The 12346-nt window shown below is 37.4% G+C and overlaps 1 protein-coding gene and 1 long non-coding RNA gene across 3 annotated transcripts in view; both read left to right on the top strand.

Moving 5' to 3' along the window:
- Positions 1-10559, top strand: part of LOC144283160 (uncharacterized) — a 35400-nt gene extending 24841 nt beyond the window's left edge. Inside the window, exons 2-3 of the long non-coding RNA XR_013351573.1 lie at positions 8250-8386; positions 9218-10559. This is a non-coding gene — a long non-coding RNA (uncharacterized LOC144283160). The remainder of the gene's footprint in view (positions 1-8249; positions 8387-9217) is intronic.
- OXR1 (oxidation resistance 1) overlaps positions 1-12346 on the top strand; it is a 282656-nt gene that overhangs the window by 145047 nt on the left and 125263 nt on the right. The gene's annotated exons all lie outside the window — the stretch shown is intronic.

Genomic DNA, 12346 nt, shown 5'->3' on the forward strand with positions numbered 1-12346 from the left:
TATGAAAGATCCACTTACCCATTATGCCCTCAACTCTTGTATGTAGTGCCATCCAATTTATAGAACTTGGGTGAGGGCTAAGACCTCTATTGGCAGCTTTGGCTTCATTGTGTTAGGAGTAAGGACATGGCACCACCCTAAGGGAATTCTGGGCATGGTTCCAGTTATTCCAGGCAAATGAGCATTTATGGTTGTGAAAGAGCCTTGTTAACTACTGAGAAGAAACTAATGGTGATGAATATAATGGTGACGGTTGTGTGGTGTGATGGAGATAGACAATCCTGAGTTGAAAATCTCAGAGTTGGACAAAGCTCTACAATGCTGAACAAAACCTTCCTTTTTCCTTTCATTGCCTATAAATTGGGAGTGACCTTTTTTTTTTCAGAACTTTAGTAAGGTCAAATGAAAAAAATATACAAATTTTCCAGCAGCATGTTTCATACTGTTTAAGTGGTAGTTTTCTATCACGTCAAAGCTGAATTCACAAGAAGTTAAAACTGACCCAATAATATTCAAAAAAAGATAGGATAATAACTGGGCAGCAACACCCACAGTCCAGGCTTCATGGAGATAGGACTTGGTCCTTGAAAGTCAGGAGTCAAGATTGTCTTTCTCTCCCTGCTTCCGCAAGGTCTTTCATTTTCACTCTTCTCTGCCCGTCTTTTCCATCCTCATCTGTAGACTAGTTTCTTTCCTTAACCATTAGTTTGCACATGGCTTCTATTGCTATGACTTCAGTAAGGCTCTAACTCTACATAGTCTTTGATCTTCAAAATTCATCTCTTAGTTGTGATTGCCAGACTGTCTGCCTATGGGTCAGGTGTCAGGTGAGTGCTCATCCTACCGTCAGCTCAAGGAAAGGCTCATTAAGATCCCTATGCCAGGGCAGCCCTGGTGGTTTAGCGCCGCCTTTAGCCCAGGGTGTGATCCTGGAGACCCAGGATTGAGTCCCATGTCAGGCTCCCTACATGGAGCCTGCTTCTCCCTCTGCCTGTGTCTGTTTTTCTCTCTCTCTGTGTGTGTCTTTCATGAATAAATAAAATCTTAAAAAAAAAAAAAAGATCCCTATGCCAACCTAGGCACCTTTTTGGGGATTGGGAAAATGTAGACTTGGGTGACATCCCTAGACATGCCCACCATTTGTAGCTGCAGTGAAATCATATCACCTTGAACTTATTCAGACTCTATAAAGTATAGAATGTGCTTCCATTACTGTCACCTAAACCTCACAATAAATAAGTCTACTAAAATTGTAGAACTTAATCTGAATAACAGAACTAAAAAGTAGAGTATACCAACAAGCAAACTGAAACCCTGTGTCATTTCCTATCCATATCCCATTCCCCAATAAGGTTTCATAGCTATCTTAAAGGCAATGTGGTTTGAGTGTACAAATATCTGCATATAGACTTTCCTTTTGTTCTTCCTTGAAACATACTTTAATGTTCTTAAGCACATCTCTGCATGTGGTGTATACACAAAGCCATGCGTACCATGTGTATGGATGACTTAATGATTTTTTTCAATCATAAATTTGGCGATACATGTTTCTTAGTGCTTCCTTGTTGATTTAATTGCCTTTATCGGGGCACCTGGGTGGCTCAGTGAGTTCAGTGTCCAACTCTTGGTTTCTGTTCAGGTCCCGATCTTAGGATCCTGAGATGGACTCCCATGTCTGGCTCTGTGCTCAGCAGAGGGGGGGTCTGTCTGAAGAGTCTCTCCCTTTGCCCCTCCCCCACTCCTGCACACCTTTCTCTCTCTTTCTCTCTAGAATGAATGAATAAATCATTTTAAAAAATCACTCTTATGTAAGCTGATACTCCACATGGTGACATTATCATTGATCATTCCAAATAGAATACAATTATTCTGAGTTATTGATGGTGCTGATTAATATTTGATCTGATTAGTTTGGTTAATTATATTGCTAAAATAAATGGTAGAACAGAAATGGATCTTACTAAATTTAATTTAAAAGGCTTATCTAAGCTTTATGCAACAAATTGTTTTAGAGCCAAAATACCTGATGCCTATACATGTGCTTCCCTTTCCAAATTTATCATCTTCCTGTAAGGTTTGCTGTGTTCCATAGTCATCTATTACCTGGTCATATGAAAAACATAGGCTGCTAATAGCCAAGAACTGCAAAATATGGCTATATGAGGACAAGGCATGGCTAATAAAGGAGAAAGAGTACAAAACTTTTTTGTCTTTCTGTGAAATTCTATGAGTATTGTTCTTATTAAACTTGCAGCATTAGAAATCACTGCTTTTGAATTCATCCATTTGTTTTCTGTGGACAGATGCAGAAATTTAAGCAGAACAAAACTCATTTGCCTTACTAAAGTGTTGGAGTACATGATTTTAAGCCAGGGACGAAGAGAAAAAAGAGTTTTACTGAATAAAACTGCCTATTGCCTTTCCAGCACACAGCTGATTAAGAAATGCTTGTACAGCTATTTGTAATAACATGGAAGGCTTAGTATTTGATAATTGTTATGTAAGTTTTTCTTGTTCTCAGAGTGGCTTTCAAAAAGTTTATGTAATATGCCTGAAGATTATATACCAGAAAGGAAGTGTTTCAAAAATTATTTAAGCTGCTTTTGTATGTGCAAAAGCACGTGAGCATGTTTGTGTGGCCTGTGGACATGTGTATGTGTATGATTCATACGTCTCTTTACACAAGTCATGGATGTCATCTGGATAGAAAGCCACATCAGTTTACAATCAGTTAAAAGGTCAGATACTACAAAATCCTCTCTTTGGCTTAGATTTCTTGAAATCTTCCAAGTTGATGAAGGTGAGATCCTGGGACTTTTAATTTGCACCAGGGTAAAATCATTCCTTTGTGCTGAAAGGGTGTGAGGAAAAGATTTTCTCAGGGAAGGCAAGCTTTTAGAAGAGTTTACTGTACAATTCATAAAGCAATGAACTCTGTAATATTTTACATTTGAAAGCTAAAATTTTTTAAAGTATTTATCAAAATTAAAACTACAGGAATGAAAACACAAGGGTAAGGTATGGCTGGCTTTCAGCACTACTGATCTGGTTTCTATCGGAGGTCTATTTGTACAGGTCAGATGTTTTTACTTCTCCAGTAAGACTTAGCCCAGGCTTACCTAATAGCCTGCTGTAATTAAGCCAACCACCATCTGCAGGGAGGAGCCAGGACAGAAAGTCCTGGGATTTAATGTTGTGAACAAGAGCTTGCTAAGAACCTTGTCCATATCCCCTACTTCTCATTTAGATTGAAATGACATGCACACTAAGCTTTGAGGAATGAAAGTTAGTTATTTGTGATAAGGCCCTTTTTTATTTCCTGATTGAAAGCAACCACTACAAAGTAATTAGTCATCCTAACCAGAAAATAACTCATATTGTTTTTACTAGGTGTGATTTTAATCCATTCTTGTCCCATTATATCATGATATAAGTATCTTCGAATGAGTAGAGCTATATTGAGGAACTTCCTTGAAGGAAGAAAGATGATAACTTGAGGCTACTCTAGATCTTTTGGAAGAATTTGGAAGGTGAGAACATAGTGGTTAAGAGCATGGGCTTTGATATCACACCAGAGTATGACTTCTCTAAGCCTCCATTTTTTATTTTATTGTAAAATGGGAATAATAATGGGTCCTGCCTCAGATGTGGCATTTAAAGTATTTAGCAGATGCATTGATTTTCTATTACAGTTGTAACAAATTACCAAAAAGTGAGTGGCTTAAAACAACAGAAATTTATTATCTTATAGTTCTGGTGGTCTGAAATCCAAAATTCATCTCACAAGGCTAATGTCAGTATGTGGGTAGGGCCACTTTTCTTTCTGGAGATTCTAGAGAAGGATCCATTTTTCTTGGCTTTTCTAGGTTAGAGAGGTCCCCTGCTATCTTCAGAGCTTTCAGTGGCCAGTCAAGTCTTTCTCAGATCGCATCACTCAGCCACAGGCTCTCCAGTCTCCCTTCTCCACTTATGAGAACCCCTGTAATTACACTGGTCCCATCAGGATAATTTCCTATCTCAAGGCCAACTAATTAGCGACCTTAATTCCATCTGCAACCTTAATTCCTCTTTGTCATGTAAGTAAGATCACATGTTCACAGCTTCGAGGGAGTAGGACAAGGACACTTTTAGGGGTTATTTGTTCTGCCTACCACACCAGAGTACCTGCCACTAAGTAAACACATAGGGAATGTGGTAGTTTTTGCTCTTCTTAACCCCCACAAAGAAGAAGAAACCCTCTCTGAATGGTTTTTGTTGTTAAAGAGCCTGCCAACAGACCATGTCCCAGAAACCAGATAAGCACAAAGCCCTCCCACACTGCACACTGCATTTCAGGACCTTTTACAAGCAGTAGTTTTGGCATTCTGCCTTTAAAGCTGTAAAGTAAAAATCAGAGTTGTTACTCCAACCTAAATACACATGGTCTACAGTTTTCCTATTGTCTCCCTGTACTTCTTTCTTAAGGAGACTTTCTGCTCTGATATCAACTCACCTATACATAGCCAAGTCCCCCAAAGTAGAACTTCAGTGCTAATCTTTTTGACACACTTACAGCACCCTGTATGTCCAGCTTGAACCGGGAAACTCCTCCTTAATGTTCTGTGTGTCAAGTGACCATTTTTGACTCAAAACATCTTCATCCCTGCGGGTTACTAGGACAGCACTACTCTCTCTGGCACGCACACGGGAACAGTGGGAGTCAGCTGCCTCCTTGTACTCCTTCCCACCCTCCCAAGTGCCATCCAAGTTTAAACTGCCTGTGCCCTTGTTGGGACTACCGGCAGAGCCTCCTAATTGTTCCATGCTTTCCTTCCTTTGCTGGTTTGTGCCACCACCCCCAGGAAGCTTCAGGTCCCTCTTTTCCATACCTTTGGCCTTAAATCAATCCTGCTTTGTGTTAAGTTCATCCTTGTCAGCAAACTGTGGGGCTCAGGGAATTATTTTTAAGCACCTGTCATTTGGCAGCCATTGGTTTAGACATTTTACATGTATTACTTCATTTAATCCTAATTTAATGCCCTGTCCAGGTAGGTGTTATTTCTCCTTTTTTTATTAGCAAGCCGGTTGGAAAGTAGAGAGCTTTGTATAACTCAGCCCAACGCTACACAATAAGTGACAGAGAGAATTCAAACTCAGATGTATCTGATTCCAAAGCCCCTAGTTCTACCACTACCCTGGAGTCCTGCATTTGACTTTGTTTTTAAGGCATCTGTTTTATGAAGCCTTGCTGGTGTTCCTGTATTTTAGTGGCAGATCTTCCAGTAGCCTAATGACAAACATATCATAGTTTGGTTATCTTGGTGGTGGTTTCTGTGGACTGCTAAGGACAGCAATATGGATTATTATTTTTTTAATCAAAGATCTAGGACTTATCAAACCTCTGCCTTTGATATGGCTTGCAGATTAATCCAGGTTTCTTGTATCTGAAAAGGAAGAAGGGTGTTGTGAGAAGTTATCTGTCCATGTATGGGTAGCTTTTACCAATGTTGAATTAGGGCACTTGTAGAGTTAAGTAATACTGATACATCTGTTCCCTTTCCATTAGAGATCAACTCTCAGTGACAAGCCAAAGCATGCTTTTCTTCTTTTACCAAAACACCCACAAAGGAAACAAACCAGTTTAGCAACTTTGTAAGTGGGTGCAAAGGATTCCTATAAATAAAGCCTCCTATTGTGCCACTCTGGTCCTGTTAGGTTTGGAATGCTGATGGTTTATGTTGTCCTACTCTGAACTCTTACTGACAGCCTTGTGAATAAGCTCTAGCTAAATTTTGATACTTCCTAAAGGTGACCTTAATCATAAACAATGCTTCATGAACAGATGTCCCCCCTTCCACCACTGCTCTTCATCCTTTTTTGATTGGTTACTTTCCTGAAAAGAAAAAATAAATAATAATACAATTCAAACTAGGTGATCTTAGTAATAGGAAGAATGTTGTCTGAGACATTAAGAAGCTTTATTGCTTATTTTAAAAAGTATCAAAGCAAGTACTCCACAGAGGAGGTCAGTTTGGAAAACTCTTTTTACTCACATGGTGACTTTTTCCCTTTTTTGATGATGGAACCATAGAATTTAAAAAGTTGTAAGAAATGGACTTCAGTAATATAAGTAATATAAGGTTTTCAAACCTTACTATTTCTTTTATAGGTAGGAAAATACAAACAAAATCAACTACTGAATGTGATTCTTAGATTTTTGTATAGTTGTGAAAGCTAAACATAGCAGAAGAGATTGACCTTTACTTGAGAATTAAAAATGCAGTGTGGAGTAATTATTGGGTCAGTAGTCAAAATTGGAACACAGACAACAGATAATATAAAAGGATTATGTCAATGTGAAATTGACTGAAGTTAAAAACATCTCTGGTTATGTAAAAAACATCTATATTCATAGGAAGTATACATAAATATTTAGGGACAAAGAGCCATTAGGCAGGTAACCTACCCTCAGATAGTTCAGCAAATATACACATTATGCATAGATAGACGTATACACATCTATCATAGAAAGAAAACACAAATATGAAAGAAATGGAATAAAATATTAAGAGTGTTTGAATCTAGTTAAAGAATAATAAAAATACATTTATCCTAAGCAATATTATTTCACATCTCTGAGCAAATGATGTTTGAATCTAAATTTCCAACCAAAAAGATAATTAACAATAGACCTATAAATTCGGCTGTTTACTAAACATATCCATTAGGATATTCCACAGATTTTTCAAAATCAGCCTTTCCACAATTGGTTTTATAAGGTCTGCCTTTACCTCGGTTCCTTTATTATTCTCTGACACCAAACTAGATTCTTGCCTCTACCTCCCCTACCACATCTCCCCCCACCAACACAGCTACAGTCACTCAAGAATCCTACTCTGTTCTACCCTATAAAGTCTCTTCAACTGATCTATCTCTTTCAGTCCTCACTGCTATTATTCAGCTTCATAAATCACACTGGATTATAATCATCACCTCTCAGATGGTCTTTTGCATTCAGGATGTGTCCCCCTCCAATCTACCTCCTGTATTGCTGATAATTTCTAAAGTTCACATCTATAAATAAATAAATAAATAAATAAATAAATAAATAAATAAAGTTCACATCTCTTAATGCTCTGCTTAAAAGCCTACATATCAGGGCACCTGGGTGGCTCAGTAGGTAAAGCATCTGCCTTTGGCTCAGGTCATGATCCTAGTGTCCTGAGACTGAGCCCCATGTCAGGCTGTCTGCTCAGCAGGGAGCCTACTTCTTCTCCCTCTGCCTGCTGCTCCCCCTGCTCTTGTGCTCTCGCTCTCTCTGTCAAATAAATAAAATCTTAAAAAAAAGTGTCTCCCTATTGACCTCACATTAAAATCCAAATCTTCAGTATAATTTATAAGACACATGAAGGTGCCATTTCTTGTTTATTTTTTTTTAAGATTTTATTTATTCATGAGAGACACAGAGAGAGAGGCAGAGACACAGACAGAGGGAGAAGCAAAGCAGGCTCCTCGCAGGGAGCCCGATGTGGGACTCGACCCCAGGACAGGGATCACGCTCTGAGCCAAAGGCAGACAGATGCTCAACTGCTGAGCCACCCAGGCGTCCCTTGTTTCATTCTTTCACCTATGTCTCTCCTCTCTCTTTGCCCCAATTTACCTTGCCCTCTCCCTCACCATGACACTGGGCTTCTTTTAGCTAAAGCTTTCTCTAGCTGCCAGGCCTTTGCCCACGTTAGTCTCTCTGCCTTGAACAGTTAGTTTTCTTTTCCCCTGCTTACAACTACTTGTTGAACACATAATTCTATTTGCTTGATTTCTTCTTCCTTTAAATATCAACTTATGACATTCCTCTAGACAACATTCATGACACTCCAACTTGGATTAAATCAATAATTAAATCAAAATAACACAAAATGGATTATTATGAATATGTTTTAGGTACCAGAATAAAGTGTGTACATATTCATTCAGTCAAGGTTTTCCACAGATACTCCTTGAACACCTGTTATATGTCTAGCATATACATATACTACATAGCTTGTTAGGTGTATAACCATTAATTTTCTTCTAGAGACTTTTAATATAGGATCTTGAAATCAAGCCTAAAACTCATTTGTCACTATCATCGGCACTTTTTCTTTTATTTCCTTTCTGTATCTCTTCTCTTAATAATTTAGAATTTTATGAATCAGATGTTAAGAAAAGCTTTTTTTAGAATGCAAAAATACTAATTTGAAAAGGTACATGCACCCCTGTGTTTCCTGCAGCATTACTTACAATAGCCAAATTATGGAAACAACCCAAGTGCCTATCGATAGATGAATGTGTAAAGATGTGGAACACTACTTAACCATAAAAGAGGATGAAACCTTGTCATTTGCAACAACATGGACGGATCTAGAAGGTATAATGCTAAATAAAATAAAAATGACTAATACCATATGATCTCATTCATATGTAGAATTTAAGAACAAACAAACAAAAGAAAAAAGAAACAAACCAAAAAACCAATTCTTTTATAAAGAACGAACTTGGCTGGCCAATAAACTCACAAGTGTAGGCAGTGTGCTACGTGAGGGGCAGGTCTTTCATTAACACCACAAGGGTCTCTGGCCTAAATGAGTGAAGTTTGGTAGTAATTTTTGCTACAAGTAAAAAAGAAAAATAGAGAATAAACTGTTGGTTACTAGAGGAGAGGTGAGTGGGGAGGTGGTGAAATAGGTGGTGGGATTAAATAGGTGGGGGGATTAAGACGACATTTAACATGGTGAGCACTAAGTAATGTATAGAATTATTAAATCACCATATCATATACCTGAAAATAATATAACAGTATGTTAACTATAATGGAATTAAAATTAAGGAAAAAAACATTAAAAATATGAAACAAAATAAAAGTTGGGTTTTTGTCTTTTTGGGTTTTTTTACACATTGAGTATAGTTCACACATGATGTGACAGTTTCATGTGTAAACATAGTGATTCAACAACTCTATACATATGCTGTGTTCACAACTGTGGCTACCATCTGTCACTATGCACCTCTATTACAATACCATTGATTATACTCCCTATGGTATGCCTTTTATCCCTGTGATTTACTCATTCCATAACTGGAAGCCTATAGCTCCCCCACCCCTTCATTTTGCCCATCGCCCACCCCTACCCCCTCTGGCCACCATGTTTGTTCTCTGTGTTTATAGGTCTGATTCTGCTTTTTTTGTTTGTTCATTCAGGTTTTGTTTTGAAGAGTTCATCCTAAGAAATTTCTGCATTATAAAGACTGTTATATAAACATGGCTTATCTTGACAAGGTAGACAATACATGAGATACCTACCTATACTTTTATAAAAGCTTTCTCTTCATAATGATAATTTAACAAGCTAGCTATTTAACTATTGAGTACTTTATTACTGTACTATTCTAAGTACCATGTATGTATTAAATCTTTTAATCCTTGTAGCAGCCCTATGAGGTAGGAAGTATTAAAATCCTGGTTTCATAGATGATAAAACTGAGGGGCAGAGAGATTGATAATTGATATCAGACCCATGTCTGGAAAGTGGAGAAACAGAGATTAGAACCCAGGCAGACCGACTCCAGAGCTTTAACTGTCCATCACTCTGCAACCTTTGCCTTAGCTGATGTAGCCCACACAAGCTAGGAGGTATGCTGACTATTGGGTACAGTTTGCTGAGAAATGTCGCAGGAGGGAAGAATAGAATGGAAGGCGTGCTCCCTGCTTAATATGTGACATTTTTCCTAAGAGAAAAAGCACAGGACTATAAAAGACTTATTTTCTTTAGTCATAAAGTATGTACACAAGAAAGAAGAAAACTTAAAAGGCCATGTGTATCAGATGGCTGACTCAGCACTGTAACTGTGCTTAGCACAGGCTTACCTCAAACTAGTAGATGCTCAGGAAACATTAAGATCTGTCACATGCTCTGTGATAGGCTTTCTTTTATGCATGCTAAACTTACAGGAATTTTGTGAGGTATTTCTTTGCTCTGAAGTCTAACACTTAAAATACCCCTTATATATCCAACGTTATACTATGGTACTATAAGCAGTTCAGAATTTAAGAACACTGCCTCTGTTCAAAAAAAAAAAATTAAACACTTGATAAGTAACTTTTCTCCTAGAGACGCTACATGTTTTCTCTAGACCAGGGAAAGTGTTCGTGGTCTTTTGCAGAGTGCATTTTGAAAAGGGTACACACTACCAGTAAAATTCACATCTCAGGTTAAGACCGTATCCTTGGCATTGTAATGTGATATTAGTGAAAGTACTTTTATAATCCTACCTGCCAACAATTAACATCTATAAATAGTAAGACTACATGATTGCAAAATTACCCAAAAGCTTGGAAAGAGTTTTTATCATACATTTTCCTTTAGCAAAGGCTCTTTTCTCTACCATCCTCAAAAGTTCAGTTTGAACAAGCTCTAATTATGTAATCAAGCAGATTTCTCCATGTCATAAAAATAAACCAACAAACTTGGACATCTAAAGTCACAATATCATAGTCAACGACAATATATTGGACACTTAAATTTCCTTAAGAGGACAGATCTCATGCTAAATGTTCTTACTATAACAAAGTTTTAAAAATGCTTTCAGGGCAGCCTGGGTGGCTCAGCGGTTTAGTGCCGCCTTCAGCCGAGGGCATGATCCTGGAGATCTGAGATCTAGTCCCACGTCGGGCATGGGGCCTGCTTCTCCTCTGCCTGTGTCTCCACCTCTTTCTGTCTCTCTCTGTGTCTCTCATGAATAAATAAATAAAATCTTTTAAAAAAAAGTGCTTTCAAAAAATAAGGTAAGTCACCTTATCATAAATCGGTTAATCTATATGCTTCAATAACAAATATAAAGAAAATAAATGAAAAGTAAACTAGGAAAATGAAAACTAAGTTAGAAAAAGAATCTAGAATAAAAACTAAAGGAGATGTGGAAGCAGTGGCATTTCTGATTGTAGCATTTAAAATATTTTTAAATGAGGGGTACCTGGGTGGCTCAGCGGTTAAGTTGTGATCCCAGCGTCCTGGGATCAAGTCCCACATAAGGTTCCTCACAGGGAGCCTCCTTTTCCCTCTGCCAATGTCTCTGCTTTTCTCTCTGTATCTCTCATGAATAAATAAATACAATCTTTAAAAAATAATTTAAAAATTAAAATAAGTAAAATATTTTTAAATCAGAGCCTCTTAACAGCCTGGATAGCAAAGAGATGGACAGCTAAGAGAAAGCAATGCCCAAGAGCCAGTACTGCTCACAGGAAATTGTTCATCAGATGCCTAATGGACAGGTCTAAGTACAATTAAAAGATTGATTTGGTCTTACAAAACCTGAAAGAACTACACTTAGCTGACAAGTGAGTCATGTCTAACTCCTATCAGATTCCTAATGAGAGCAAGTAGGAGAGAGCAAATGACAAACTATTGGGAAATATGTATCTGTATAGATATGGTGCATATATGTGTAGATATTTACTTATATAAACACTTGTCATATACCAATTCACAAGTGTGTTTGATATGAATGTGTACATATTTTTTAGCTTTCTTGTTCATATTCAAACACGATACAAATATAGGTAGCATTACCACCTATGTGAAATATAAAAATGTCAAAGCCCTCCTTTGCATATTCTGCAGATGTTGAAAACCATGCATTATATTTTGTCCAGGGTTTTCGCATGTGTGCTTCTTCTTCTAACATGAAGTCTCGCTTTTAAAAAGAGCCCATTCCTTTCCTAATTTTTACCTGCTGTTCTTATTTCCCTGGGAATCTGCAGATATGCTGAATTATTTGAAGATGAGCATCAGTGCATCTTCAAAACATTCCCATCCTCTCTTTTTGTGCACCATATGAAGCTGCAAGGAAACAGTCTGTCACTAATTTTCTGTACATAGCTAACTCGACAAAATTTTTGAGAATACACAGAATCTCCCACTGCAGTTAGTGTATAACATGAGAATATTCATTGAAGCACTTTGTAAATCAGAAAGCATTAAACATATGTAAGGCACTATTATCATTAGCATTACTTTATTTTTTTTTTCATTAGCATTACTTTAAACCAGCCATGTCATTAAGGAAAGAAATGGAAATTAATATCTGTTATGCACCTACTTATAGCAGAATGCCAAGAACTTTACTAGAAGTTTTACGTAGGTTGTCTTATCGAATAGCATTTGTAGGGAATACTGCTGGAATTCTTAAAGGAGCCAAATAAGGAGTTTGTAGAAGGTACAAAATAGCTCCATAGAAAAGATGAGACATCGTAAATTTTTATTTGAAAATGAATCATATTACCAGTTTATAACATTTCTCTCTAAAAATCACTGGCTTGATGAGATACTTT

The sequence above is a fragment of the Canis aureus genome, chromosome 14 (genome assembly GCF_053574225.1).
Source record: "Canis aureus isolate CA01 chromosome 14, VMU_Caureus_v.1.0, whole genome shotgun sequence".
Lineage (NCBI taxonomy): Eukaryota > Metazoa > Chordata > Mammalia > Carnivora > Canidae > Canis > Canis aureus.